The 15,136-nt window shown below is 38.2% G+C and overlaps 1 pseudogene; it reads right to left on the bottom strand.

Annotated features, from left to right (window-relative positions):
* Window positions 1-270: 270 nt before the first annotated feature.
* Window positions 271-1,270, bottom strand: LOC116556422 (annotated as a pseudogene).
* Between the last annotated feature and the right edge of the window lie 13,866 nt (window positions 1,271-15,136).

Below are 15,136 nucleotides of genomic sequence, written 5' to 3'. Positions count from 1 at the left end.
CGGAACATTGTCATCCTATTTTACTTTATGTGGTCATTTGAGAAACCAATCATCTTTTCAGAAAGAAAAAAGGAAGTTAATAATGACAATGAAAAAAGAAAAACTTTTTAAACTTTATAATTAAGCAGGAAAAATGATGAAAAAAGGAAAGATGTGCCAAGGGTAAAGGAAAAAAATCTATTATAAAAAATTGGAGACAAATTAACAGGATGATATTCAACTAATCATCATCACGATAACAAATAAAAAGAACTATTTCCTCCTAAATTATTATAACAAAATATAGATAATCCCCATCCCGCAACTACATGCACAGAGAAATATGTTTCTGACAACATTTCTCTTACTCAGAGCTTTTCCCACCGCTAATTTAACATCTTTGCTTCATAAGCTGTAGATTAAGGAGCTCATCATGGGAAGCACATTCATATAAAAAACAGAAAAGAATTTTCCCTCATCCATAGACCAAGCAGAAGATGGTTTGAGATACATAAATGCACTAAACACAAAGAGCAGAGAAACAGCAATTATGTGGGAACTATGAGTTGCCAAAGGTTTTGGATCTTCTGTCGTTGGAACTGATGGGGAGGATGCTGGAAAGGATGCCACCACAAGTGATAAATAAGGTGACAGGGGGCACATTGATGTTGATGGCTGCCACAATGAAAACCATCAGCTCATTGATGTAGGTGCTGGTGCAGGAGAGCTGGAACACAGGGAGGATGTCACAGAAGTTGTGACTGATGATGTTTGCATTGCAGAAGGTCAGCCTCAGCATGCATCTGGTATAGGCCATGGCACCAGAAAAGGACAGGAAGTAGGAACCAAGCATAAGGCTGAAACACACTTTAGGGGACATGGCAATGTTATAAAGAAGTGGGTAACAGATGGTCACACAGCAATCATAGGCCATTGACGTCAGCATGTAACATTCAAAAATACAAAAAAAAAAAAAAAAAAAGGAAAAAGAAAAGCTACATCATGCAAACCACGTAGGAGAGAACATTCTTTTCTGAAATACAGTCCCTTAGCATTTTGAGTGTAAACACAGAAGAATAGCAGAGGTCTGTGAAGAACAATTTGGAAAGGAAAAAGTACATCCGGGTGTGAAGATGTGAATTCCACGTAGAGTTACCAAGACAAAGTTTCTTATCACAGTGACAACATACATTACAAGAAACATGAAGAGCAGGGGGAGTTGGAGATCTGGCTGGTCTGTTAACCCCACTAGAATGAATTCAGCCACCAGAGAGTCATTTCCAGGAGCCATTCTACTCCAGTGGAATCTTTGGACACAGGATAAAAGGGTTGCATAAGAAGACAACCCAGAACTTCCCAGGGTATTTTCTCCCACAACTTGGAATATGGCTGAGATGGTCTGAAACTAGACTAATGAGAACCCACAGCTTCTGCCTTTACTACTACTATGTTACTGAGTGACACTGACTTACCCATGGTAGACTCTTACTAAGCCAAATATAGCACCAACTTAGCCTATGGAGTGAAGGCTGGTTCTGACATATGCAAACATAACTCTTAAGAAGAGATAGCATAAGGGATAAGGTGGATGAACTGGGACAGAATCATCCTTCCCTCATCTCAACATTTCTCCATTCACTTGAATCCTCCCTCACCATTAAAATTGGAAGCAGAGACCTTTGCAATCTGGTGCCCACCTCCAGTGCAGATTGGACTTCGGTGTGGTGGGGACAAAGAATCTTGTTTCTAATACACAAGTAAGGGACCCAAGTCTAGAAAAGGTTACATTACTACTTCAAGTCACAGGGAAAAAAAAGCCATAAATCTAGAAGAGGGAGATTTTCATTCATGGAGAAGGAAATACTGACTGAAATACCACATCCACTCCTTTCTCTGTTTTCTCTGAACATTCCCAGCTCCCACTTTGAATCGATTCTTACACCATTTGCACTTGAATATCAAGACTGACAAGGTGTAAAATAAAGAGCAATATCTTACATCCCTGTAATTCCATTTCAAAGCAAGACGGTAATATAAGTAGAATTCAGAAATACACCCTCTTATGCCAGACAATCTCAGTGTTTTTAATTGTTTACTTATTTTGTGGTATTAAAAGGGCAATTTCAGCGTCTTAGGCTTTGGGTTTTTTGCTTCTAAGAAGATGTAGCCCAAACTCTATTTCCAGTATGTTCTGAAATTTTTTCTGAACTACAGATCATCTAATTTATGATTATTGCTTTGAATCCTCTCAAGCATCAGAAAAAATAAACAGTGTTTATTGTTACGATATATGCCATTTGATAAGACACCAGAAGATTTAATATGAGTTTAATGATAATAATACATGTGGTTATAAACAAGGTAGAAGCTTGCTCAAGTCTCTTCCCCAGGAAACAGATTTTAGGAGCAACAGGAAAACATGGGAATTGTATTTACACCCTGGACCATAATCTGCCTTTGGTTCCTTAGAGACTCAATATTTTATTCAAGTTTTCTTTTCACTGCGGGGATTCTACATTAGCCCTGCAGAGCCAGAAATAAACTTTCATTTCTCAGTCAGCAAGATGGTGCAACAGGAAGCCCTAGATCCTTCTTCCCCCATGAACAAAGTAATTCCATAACAATTCATGGACAGATTCTATTTGTGACACTTCTCAACCTAGTTACAATGTTCCTACACCCTAGTCTAGCATAAAACCAGCCACATGGAATCTGGTAGGAACATTTGCCTTATCTTTGTGCCATAATCTCTATTTCTGGCAGAGCACCATGCAATTGGAATAAAAGCTTATCCTTGGGAAGGACATTTAGGTACACCATGCATCCAATGCCCCACATTTTCCACAGGCTATGCAGAGGACCTGCTTCTTTGTAGCCTGTCTCCTACCACTGACACGGACATAAGACATGGCATGCTCTGATTGCTAAAGACAGTGGGAACAGAGTAGGCAATGTAGACAAAATAGCTTGGTACAGAGAAAGAAGAGAGAAAGAAAAAGAAAGAAAGAGAGAGAGAGAGAGAAAGGAAGAGAGAGAGAGAGAAAGGAAGAGAGAAAGAAAGGAAGAGAGAAAGAGAGAAAGAGGGAGAGAAAGAAAGAGAAAGGGAGAGAGAAAGGAAAAGAGGAGAGAAAGAGAAAGAAGAGAGAGAGGGAGGGAAGGGAGGAGAAAGGGAGGGAAGGAGAGATGGAGGGAGGGAGGAAGGGAGGAAGGAAGAAAAGAAGGGAGGAAGGGAAGGAGGCAGGGAGGGGCCCTCCTAGCTTCTCCCTGGAGAGGGAAAGAGATACACTTCACTCTTCCAATGCCTTAATGCTTAATGTCTCTGGGGGCTGTACAGAAGACTGGCTCCTGTCTAGGCAGAACACAGGTTGCAACATACTCCAGTTTCCAGGGTCCAATGAGAGCAGAGTTTGTTATTTGAATTGGTAATTAGTGCAGCCTCTCCCCAAGGTCCATCACAGACGCTAGCAGTTAATGCAAACTCAAGCTCTCAGCATTTCCCTAAGGAGGGAAAAAGGCGTATCAGAAGTCCAGTGATCCAACTATTTGAGGGCTGCCTGAGCAAATGGCTTCTGCCTCCCTTGTTTCAGGGTGCTGACTGGACCTTGCTCTCTCTGGACAACTGGCAGCTACTGAGAACAAAGATGTCTGGCGTATTCTACCAAACATTTAAAGAATTAATGCCAGTTCTTCTCAAACTCTTTCAATGCACTGAAGACAAAGGAACACTTTCAAATTTAATTTATGAGACTTTCAAATTTAATTTAATTTATCAGCATTAACTTGATACCCAAGCCAGAAGAAAAATCACAAGAAAAGCCTTCTCTCTATTTTTCTGTGTTAATATAACTAAGGATTTCTCAGTTTTGTTTTTCGTTTTTTGGTTTTTTTTCGCAAAACAAACTCTTATTTATGTTGATTTTTTTATTGTTTCCATTCTCTCTTTGATTTATTTATAGTCAAGTTTTTATTACTTTCTTCCTATTTCCAATTTGCAGTTTAATACACCAACATATTGGGTTTTCTTCCTAGCTCCTTCAGGTATAAAGTTATTTGAGATAGTTTTAATTGTTTAACACAGGTGTTTATAGCTTTAAACTTCCTTCTTAGCACTGCTTTTACTGCAACTTGTAAGTTTTGTTACGTTGTATTATTGTTTGTGTGTGTTTTGATACATTTTTTAAAATTTCTTTTTATTTCTTCTCTGACTCAACCTTTGTTCAAGAGTATGTTGTTTAGTTTCCAAGTATTCCTGAATTTTCCCATTTTCTTACTATTATTGATCTCTAGTTTTATTCCTTTGTGGTCATAAAAGATATTTGAAATGATTTTAATCTTCTTAAATTTGTCCAGATTTATTTATGACCTGAAATGTGATCTATCCTGGAGAATTTTTTACTTGTGCTTGAGAAGAATGTGTATTCTGCTGTTGGGTGAAAAGTTCTGAATATGTTTGTATATATATTTGTTAGCGCCATTTGGTCTATTATATTGTTAAGTTATGCTATGTCCTTATTAACTTTCAGCCTGAATAACCTACTTATTATAGAGAGTGAGAAATTGAAGTTTTCTACTATTGTCACATTCCTGTCTACTTCTCCATTCATATCTGTCATTGTGTGCCCTCTGTACTTAGGTGTTTTGATGTTGGGTTCATACATGTTTATAGCTGTTACATCTTCTTGTTTAATAAACTCCTTTATCTTTATATAATGAACTTATTGACCCTTGTGACACATTTTACTAAAGTCTATTTTGTCTGATATGCTGTCTTCTGGTCATCACTGAATAAACTATTTTCCTCCACCACTTTAGTTGAGATGTGTTCTTAAATCTAAAGTGAGTCTCTTGTAGATAGCATATAACTTGGTCATGATTTTTTAAATTCACAAAGCCACTATATATCTTTTGATTTAGAAGTTTAGTCCATTTACATATACATAAAGTAATAACTCATAGGTAAGGACTTATTCTTGCGATTTTAAAAATTGATTCTCACCAGTCTCAGCTGCTGTGGTTACAAAGGAAGCTTTTTATCACGAGCCTCCTGCTTCTTAAAGATAGGCAGAGCTAGGACAGGGTGGAAATTCTACTATAGCACATAAGCATTATACCGTGGAACAAATCACCCCTTTCTCTGTATTTACTCTTCATTCTTGAGGAGTGCTGTGAGGTGGATGAATGTCTGTCTTCTATGACTCCTTCAAGCTCAATTTGTATGTTGCTATGGGGCCCGTTCAAGGAGTGAAATTTTTCCCTAGCTTGTCAGTAGGTCTGGTTATTTCCTGGGTGTAAATCTAGCTGTTCCTATCTCTACATGACTTCAATTCACTGAGATACAAAAGAGGTCAGACAGTTTAAGAGACAGGGCCCAAAGATCAAGAGAAGCTGCTGGCAGCTAAAGAATCCAGGAAGAATAACCACTGGGTGAATTAGGGAAGGCCTGTTTAACAATTTCCCATAGGCCCTGAGGGTTTGTATTCTTTTGGTTAAGCTGGTACAACCACTTGGCCTGATAGTAAATGACTTCAATGTCTTTTTTTTTTTTTTTTTTTTTTGAGACAGAGGCTCACTCTGTCACCCAGGCTGGACTGCAGTGGCATGATCTTGGCTTACTGCAACCTCCACCTCCTGGGTTCAAGCAATTCTCCTGTCTCAGCTTCCTAAGTAGTTGAGATGACAGGCACCCATCACCATGCCCAGCTAATTTTCGTATTTTTAGTAGAGACAGGGTTTCACCATGTTGGTCAGGATGGTCTCAAACTCCGGACCTCGTAATCCACCTGCCTCAGCCTCCCAAAGTGCTGGTATTACAGGCGTGAGACACCGGGCCTGGACCAATTTTTAATTAATCTTGAGTTATTTGCCAAGAAACAATAGCAAGAGTTGATGACTACACACACCAGAACTTGTTCTGCCAAGAGGTAATCAAGAGGCAGTTATCAAGTATAATAATGACTTTGAGGTGGGTGCCCTAGGGTACACTCTCTTTGATGCCATGTGTTTTCCAGAGGCATAAGCTCTAAACTCTGAAAGCAAAGATGAGACTACCTATAAGCAAGGCAAGTAGATCAAGTCTTGGCAGAAAGAACATGGAGGTCCAAGGTTACCTAAGGTTTCTTGTCTGTCCTTTTGAACAGGAATCTTAGATCTAAGAGTGGTTCAGCTTGGTAAGTGGGACTTTCTTCCTTGGCTTCTGTGGCTGCTTTTATCTGAGTGTGGTGGTGTCAATCCTTGTAACTTTATGATAGAGTTAGTTGTGAGAATCAACAGATATGGGCCCATCCATTTCTGTTTTTTTTTTTTTTCTTTTTTTTTTTTTTTTGTGGGGGAGGTTTTTTTTTTTTCCCCAGGCTGGTGTGCAATGGCGCGATCTCGGCTCACCGCAACCTCCGCCTGCTGGGTTCAGGCAATTATCCTGCCCCAGCCTCCTGAGTCGCTGGGATTACAGGCACGCGCCACCATGCCCAGCTAATTTTTTGTATTTTTAGTAGAGACGGGGTTTCACCATGTTGACCAGGATGGTCTCGATCTCTTGACCTCGTGATCCACCCGCCTCGGCCTCCCAAAGTGCTGGGATTACAGGCTTGAGCCACCGCGCCCGGCCATCCATTTCTGTTTTACATTACCTTGTAGTCTTCTTCTCTCTAGTTTTTTAAGTAAGCCTGATCCGCAGGTTGGAAAGGATTGGAGGTCAGGTAATTCTCAATTGGGGATTAGGCAATTGGAGGTGAAGGCAATTCTCAGTTTCTACAGGGCCAAAGGGCTTTTATTATTTTTTTAATTTGAGTGGCATATTTTTCCCCCATATTTCTGAGGACCTTCTGGTTACCTGACCAGGCCTGGACCCATCAACCATACGTTAGCTCATAAAAGCTCAGTTTAATTTTTCCTTTTGCAGCTATTATTACGTCTAACAGGGCCATGGGGAGCAATGAGATTTGTGGGTTGTGGCTTTTCTGGCATAATTTGGCTAAAGTCCTTTTAAGGGTCTTTCTGGTTTCCTCTACCTGAAGACTGTTGTCTCCAGGTGGCATGTAGGTGCCTAGGCCCTGAGAATCAACCTTAGTAGTGGAAAATATGAATACTGGTCCGTTATTGCTTTGGATTAACTGAAGCAGCCTGAATCTGGGGACAATTTCCTTTCATAGCACCTTTGCCACCTCATGCACAGTCTCAGTGCAGGTGGCAAAGGCTTCTACTCATCCTGAAAAATGTACTTAAAGTTTCCTGAGGCTCTGGGCATAACTGTAAAATCAATTTGCCAATATGCCTGAGGCATCTACCTTGATACTGAACCCTCTTTGAATGGTCCCCTTTGAGCGCCCCCTGCACATTGGATATTAGGGTCATTAACACAGCAGGTGAGGCAAGTCTCAACGACTTATTTGATTAACTCCCTGAAGTTTAGGACATTCATGCTTTTGCAAGGCCAGTTCTAAAAGGCCTCCTGACCAAACTGGGTGTTAGAATGGGCCTTTCTAATGGCCTGCAGTGCAACTGCTTTTGGGAAAAGTGGTTGTCCACTAGGGTTTATTAGTCATTCTGGATGGTCAGGACTTTCGGCATAACCCCATTTGGAAGCCGTTTTGAGAGTAAGTCATGGTTAAAAAAAAAAAAAAAAAAGCAGGACCCAGGAGGGAAGGCAAAAGTGGCATTTGAAAAGGTACCTTCCCCCAAGCTGCCTGTTTTGACAGCTTATTTCCCTGAATTGCCTCAGCATCCCCCTCTGGTGGCTGCGGCCGTGAACTGCTGCCATCTAGGCTGCTTTCCTTACAGCCTCTAATAACCGTAAAATGACGCCGCGATTTTTGACCTGCTCGCACGGGTTAACAGGCCTCTTTCCTTCCAAATAGCCCTATGTTCATGTAAGACGGAATACACATGCCTGGAATCCGCGTATACATTGAGGACTGCCCTTCCCGCCACTCTAACACCCAAGTTAGAACGGCGAGCTCTGACTTCGGTGACGAGCATGCTGACGGCAGAGCACGGACTTCTGCAACCTCACGGAGAGACACTGTAGCATACCCTGCTCCCCTCTGTTCCTCTTGCCTGTGGTTACTTCTATGGGTGAACCATTCTGCTTCTACACTTTTAATAGGTTTACTTTGAAATTCAGGCCTACTGGAGTACACTTTCTCCAACACCTCTAAGTAGTTGTGAGATAGGTGACCATCTTTAGATGCAAAAAGGGTGGCTGGACGTGTGTACCTATGCAACAATCTTGCATGTTCTTCACATGTACCCCAAAACCTAAAATGCAATAAAATAAATAAATGGGAAAAAAAAAAAAAGGTGGCTGGGTTCAAACTGTTACATACCTTCAAAGTTATGTGCGGGGTGTTAGAAAGCATTACCTGTGACTGGAGAGCCCTGCTTAGGGACAGCCACCCTACCCTGCTTTCTTTTATGAGCGTCTGAGTATGGTGGGAAGTCCGGAAAGTTAGTATTTTTATCATAATTTTGCCCAAAAGTCATCATTAAACTACAAAACAAAAATCAAACAGCACTCAGTTTTTGAAGTAATGACAGATAACATCATGTAAACTTTATTCTACGCTTCAAGCTATCAGGGGCTTGATATAGAGGCTTCCCAAAGCCCCTACCTAATTCAAATCTGATAAGACAGAGGAATGGAATTTTTATACGTGGATGAAGATGTTTTGATCCTGATATATTTGGAGACAGTACTCCACTCAAAATTTTGTATCAGAGATTGCACATTTCCCCCAGGGCAGATGAGGTAGAAAACTTCTCTTCACTCTTCTTTCTCATAGTGCTTTTTGGTCTTTTAACTGAAGTACCTAACACAGGACTAATGCCTTATTTGAAATACTTCTCCAAAAATATATTACATGCTGACACATGACACCTACACACATGTAATTTTAACATTATGACATTTATAATCATACTATCTGTAATACTATATAATCTTTTAGAACAAACCAGTTTATTTTTTCCCATTTTTACTGTGATAAAATATAAACAAAATCTACCATTTTCAATATTTTAAGCATACAATTCAGTGGTATTAAATACACTTGTAATGTGCTACTGTCATTATATCTATCTCAAGGATTCTATTCCTCTTGTAAAACTGAAATTCTTTATCCATTAAACAATAACTCCACATTCTCTCCTTCCCTCAGCTCTTGACACTCATAATTCTACTTTCTATGTTATGATTTTGACTACTCCACCTCAAATGAGTGGAATCATACAACATTTGTCCTTTTGTGACTGGCATTTCATGTAGCACAATATCCTCCAGGTTCAACCCTGTTGTAACATACGTCAGAATTTCCTTTCTTTGTAGGGCTGAATAATACTTTATTGTATGTATATACCACATTTTGATTATTTATTTATCAGTCAAAAGACATCTGAGTCGTTTCCATGTTTTATGTATTGTAAATAATGCTGCTTTCTGTTTCTCAGACTCAGTAATTTTTATTGACCTGTCTTCAAGTTCACGAATTCTTTCTTCTGCCTTTTGAAACCATTAGTAATTTTTTAATTTCATTTATTTGTACTTTTAAACTTCAGATTTTTTGTTTCTTTTTGGTTTTCTCTTTATTTCTATTTCATTCATACATCATTTTATTGACTTACTGAGTTTCTTTAATTTTCCTTACATTCTTCGAACATCTTTAAGACAGTTGTTGGAAAGACTTGTCTAGTAGATCTCTCATGAGATCTTTCTCAATGACGGTTTCTGTTTATTTATTCCATTTAATGGGCCTTATATTCCTGTTTCTTTGTATACCTTGTATTTTTTGTTGAAAAATGGACATATGAATCTAATAGTGTAGTAAATCTAGAAGCCAGATTCTTCCTTTTACCAGGGTTCGCTATTTTTTTTGCTTTTATTTTTTGTTTTTAGTTTTTTGAATTGCTGTAGGCTTCCCGTATCAAACATCAGTCTGAGGAGTAAACCAAATGTCCTCTCAGTTCTTTTTTAAGCCTACGACTTTTTCTGGCATGCACAATGACTTTCAGATTTCCCCTTTATATCCAGTTGCTTTTGCATGTCCTCTTTTGTGGTATCTGGCTCATAAAAGGTGAAAAGAGAAAAATGAAAAAGGGAAAAGACCACTAATCTTTAAATCCCCGGAAGTCACCTAAGCCAGTGAGGGAGGGGCTTGCAACAGGGTAAGAGGTGCAACAAAAATGGCCAAAGTCTTGTTTGCACATCTATAGTTAGAGCAGCAAGCAGAGCAGAGTGCGGTGTCCTTTTTCCCTACTCTGGCTTTCTCAAGCTCTGTGCAAGCTGTTCCTGGAACATTAGCATGGCTGGCTGCCAGGGGGCTGGATGGCGGAGTACGTGTAGCTGCTGCTGTGCTAAGAGCTGAAATTGGCTACAACTTACTGTGCAATCCTTCAATAGACTCTGGAATTTCCCATTTTCAGTGATACTATTATCTCACTTTTTATTTAAACCATACTGGATATTAATCTTATATATATTACATATATATATATATATATTACCTTTTTTAAATTATACTTTAAATTCTGGGATATATGTGTAGAACATGCAGGTTTGTTACATAGGTATACACGTGCCATGGTGATTTACTGCACCCACCAACCTGTCATCTCTTTTAAGTATTTCTCCGGATGCTATCCCTCCCCTAGCCCCCCACCCTCTGACAGGCCCCGGTGTGTGATGTCCCCCTCCCTGTGTCCATGTGTTCTCATTGTTCAGCTTCCACTTATGAGTGAGAACATGCAGTGTTTGGTTTTCTGTTCCTGTATCACAGGAACATTTTAAAAAAATTTTTTTTAATTTACAATGATTGTATTATGAATATATATATGCGAAGGCCAATCTCCACTTTTCTTAACTGAATCAACCTGCTTTCCGCCTTCAAATTCAGGGATATCCTACTCCAGGAGCAATGCTTCTCTAGGGAGGTGAAATAGGAAAATGCTCTAACTCAGTATTCTGGGACTCAACACAAAGTTACTGCTGAATAACCTCTCAACTTGAATTATAATTTGTGATACCCAGTTCTGATTCAGCCATTGTGTTTTGTAACAAGTCTAGCTTTCAAAGCACGGTGTGTTCCATAGGCCTAAATACTCCTATATTTCTATATCCTTTATTATTGTCATCACAAATCTGTCAAAAATAGTGCATGGATAAGTTTGTTAAGAAAAATCTTTATCAAGAATTCAGAAAAGGTGAAGAAAATGAAATTCCATAATAGGGAATAAGAATTCTACCGTTGTTAATATGCCATTAACTTAAACATAATGACATCTAACCTACTACAAATCTATACAAGGGATTGTACACTGACTTTCTTCTTCCCACAGACACTAGTGGAAATTCTTCATTGGGTTAGTAAAGGGAATAGTCTCTGTCCTGTTTGGGCCCGGATTACTCTGCTGTGTTATGCTACTTCTACTGATCTTCTTCTATGCGATGTGTTCTGTACCAAGGCTGTTTGTGTATATTGGGCATTAATTTCAGTGTTTGCTTATGGATTAGCTTAATGTTCAGTTTAAGTAGAATGCTATCAAAGATTTGTAGCCTCAATTTATTGTTAAGTTTAGCATAAATACATGCATAAGGCATATAAAATATACACATTTACCAATTACATAAAATGAACAGCTCATAACCACCATGCAGGTATACATATAGAACATTACCAGTATCTCAAACCCCTCAATGTGCTCCTACTTGATTTCACTACCAGCATTCTCCCACTCTTTCTCTATATTTGATTGCAATCGCTTCCTGACTTTCTTTATAGCTTTGTCACCTAACTAGGGACTTAGCCTTTGCATCCGGCCTACAGAAGGACGAAAACATTATGAAAAGGGCACATTCTTACCTGGAGTGGTGTTCATGAGTCACATACTATAATGCACTGCAGGAAAAACTGGGAAATGTGTGTTCTGAAAGTAGAGTGAATAGCAGCAATTTCTGCCAGACTGGGCTAATCATAATGGTGCCTAACAATGATCACTGAGATGAAATTAAATAAGATCTTGAACATAGGAACTTGCAGCTGACCCTGGGAGTTTGTAAGCAACTAAAACAATAATCATTACTTTAGGCCACCCTTATGTATTTCTATTTATTGTACAGGCTGGTATAAAACAAGAATAGAGTCATACATTCTAAATTATCCAATAGAGCTATATAACATAAAATGTAAAACATTTTCCTTATTTGAGTATTTTACTGTTATTTGTATTCCGATGCACTTATTGAATGCAGTTATTGTTCATTTTTCACCAATTTTTAAAAGTAGAGAAATTTCGTATAATTGAAAAATAAACCCTGTTAAATTTAGAGTCAAATACTCAAGTGTTAGTCTCAGCTCTACATCTTATAAGTTGTGGTTTGGAACAAGCCATGAACCATCCCATCATATGAAATGAGATCTAAGATTTCCTCCCTTTTTTACCTTTCATTTCTTCAATGGGGAGCATAGAGACTGACAATGGGGCAGCACAGAGGACACTGAACAACTCTCCTCCAAAGAGCAGCTGTAATACCTGCATGTCTCTATACTGATGTTTGCAGTGAGTTAATTGAACTCTATGTCAAAGAGTCTTTAAACAATGTAAGTGATTCCAACAGCACCCCCCTCACTGAGGAAGGCATAGGCTCGGTCTCAGATATAAAATCTCCTTATACTGAGCAAGATTTTAATGTTTCAAGGTGCATATTTTCTATAACATGGTCTTAACTATAAACTACTTCATCTAGTACAGAGCTGAATGTACAGTGAAATGTTCTAAATTCTAGAGGGAAGACTGTGCTAGAGTTATGGAAAAATGCCATGCAAGTCTGATCATCAACATGATGCCAAAACAATCCATTTTCAGGAATAATTTCTACTATATAAGACTACTTTAGAATCTGCCTACATGTAGGATCTAACTCTATGTTGTTTTATGAAAATCTACCTTTATATCTTCCTCCTTAGAGTGCCTTATTTATGTTGGTGGCATACAGCACATTGCAACAAGTTTCTAGACATTAGTGAGTACAAAATGCTTATTGTATATGTGTGCCTGTGTGCAGTGCAAGAAGTCTCTGTAAAGGGGAATGCAGGGTGGGCTTCAATTGACACTGCAACTTGAAGAAGTATGGGGATGTAGAACTCAAAACTCCCATTAATTTTTGTCAGCTCTTAACCACCGCAGTGCACCCAATCACACTCATTCTAAACCTAATCCTGAGCATCAATAGCATCTTTCTACTCTCTATATCCTATGAGTTCAATTGTTGTGATTTTCAGATCCCACAAATAAGTGAGAGCACGTGAAGTTTGTCTTTTTGTGCCTGGCTTATTTCACTTAACATAGTGACCTCCAGTTTCATCCATATTGTTACAAATGACAGGATTTTAAGAGCAGTCATCTCTTGCCTGTTTTTCCAGAGGAAACTAATGCAACATCCTATTCTAGAAAATAAATGGTAATGATTTAGTTTATTCATCAAACATTTCCTCCAAAATGTCATTGCATTTGCAACTGCAATATAAAGTTTTAGTACCTTAAAATCCAGGTGAAAATGGCAAATGAAAGCCAAAAAAAAAAGAGTGATTTAGTTGTTTCCAATCCTCCAGCCCTTAGGTTTAACCTTTTTTTTTAATATCAGATAACTTAAGCCTTCCTGCATCATACTCAGAAAAATTCTGTGATCCCCAAAATATGTTTAGGGCCTTCAAATTTAGAGAACAGCATCATAGGTAGGAGCTTCCATTTCCTTTTACATTCTAAATTCCTTCTTCTTGTGTTTCAATCACCACTCACAATTTTTTCCTGAAGTTTCTGTTCTTTCTTCTCCTGGCTCCCTACAAATGTAGCCATGTGTTTTCATATTCACTCCCAAAACAGTATTAATATAGCTCATTGTGGATTATACCTTTATCAAATTTTACGACAATGAAGGATGATTGCAGTAGTCTACGCAACAGTTACAAATTCAGATTGAAATGTGGTTTCTAAATCCTCATTTACTACAGAGGCACCTCCTATTTCTTGGCTGTGTGTCTCTTTGAATCCTGGCTTAATGACATGTTGTAGGGCTTACGTCTCCTTCATGCCCCTATTCTCTGAATTATATGTGTGTCAAAATATTTCAAGTTTTTTTTCTTTAAATCTTGTAAAAAAAGAAAATTCAAGTTTCTACGTGAACCAATTTTCTCTCACCTAACCTACCTCAACAGGCCTCCTCTTTTAAAATAAAAAGAAAAATAAAGCTTTTTCCAGAACAAACAAATAAAGCAACAGCCATCCTGAAAGGAATTTATGTAAGTCTAGAAACAAAGCATACTCAACTATCTAAAAGGAATGTTTTCTCATTTAATATTCAATGCTTAGTGAATAAATATAATAAAATAAAGTAAGCAGAAAGTATACCAGAAAGAATAGTAGAATTAAAATCAGGAGGCTATTAGTTTATTCTAGACTTTTTTTATGAAGAGTCTGTATAATTTTAAGAAAATCATTAACCCTTCTGAGCTTCAACATATTTTCTATGCAAAAAAATTATATTGGTCATGTGCCATGAGCTATGCTGGTTGTACAAAGATGAATAAAATGTATGCCAAAAGAAGTTTAATACATAGTATTTACAACTGCAAACTGGGTTGCATTTGACAGGCCTTGTAGAACCTGTGTATCTTAGAAAAACTGGCATTTGAAGGATACATGATACGGCCCAGTGGAGGATGAAGAAACAAGAGTGGGGACAGGTTGTGTGATTCATGTTTGCAGTGACACGTTACCAGTAGCCACCAGTGGCACACTGTCATCCGAGTTTTACTTCACTTGTTTGTTTATAAAACTATTCATCTTTTCCAGGAGAAAACAAGAAAGTCCATACTATTAATGAAAAGAATAAAAATAAAAATTTCCTTAACTTTTCTATTAAGCAGGAAAAAATGATGAAAGAGGAGAAAAATGTACACATAATGGGGAGGAAGAAAACCTATTATTAAAAACATTGAAGGCAAATTGAGAGGATACTCAACTAACCATCACCATGATAAGAAGTAAAAGTAAAAAATATCCCTTCTTAAATTATTATAATAAAATCCAGAGACTTCCTGCCCTGTAAGTAATACACAGAGAGATACTACTTCAGATCAACATTTTCTACTTATGACTTTTCTGAGGAACA

The sequence above is a fragment of the Sapajus apella genome, unplaced genomic scaffold (genome assembly GCF_009761245.1).
Source record: "Sapajus apella isolate SASKATOON/1434 unplaced genomic scaffold, GSC_monkey_1.0 scaffold16, whole genome shotgun sequence".
NCBI lineage: Eukaryota > Metazoa > Chordata > Mammalia > Primates > Cebidae > Sapajus > Sapajus apella.
This window is presented reverse-complemented; position numbering and strand designations above follow the sequence as displayed.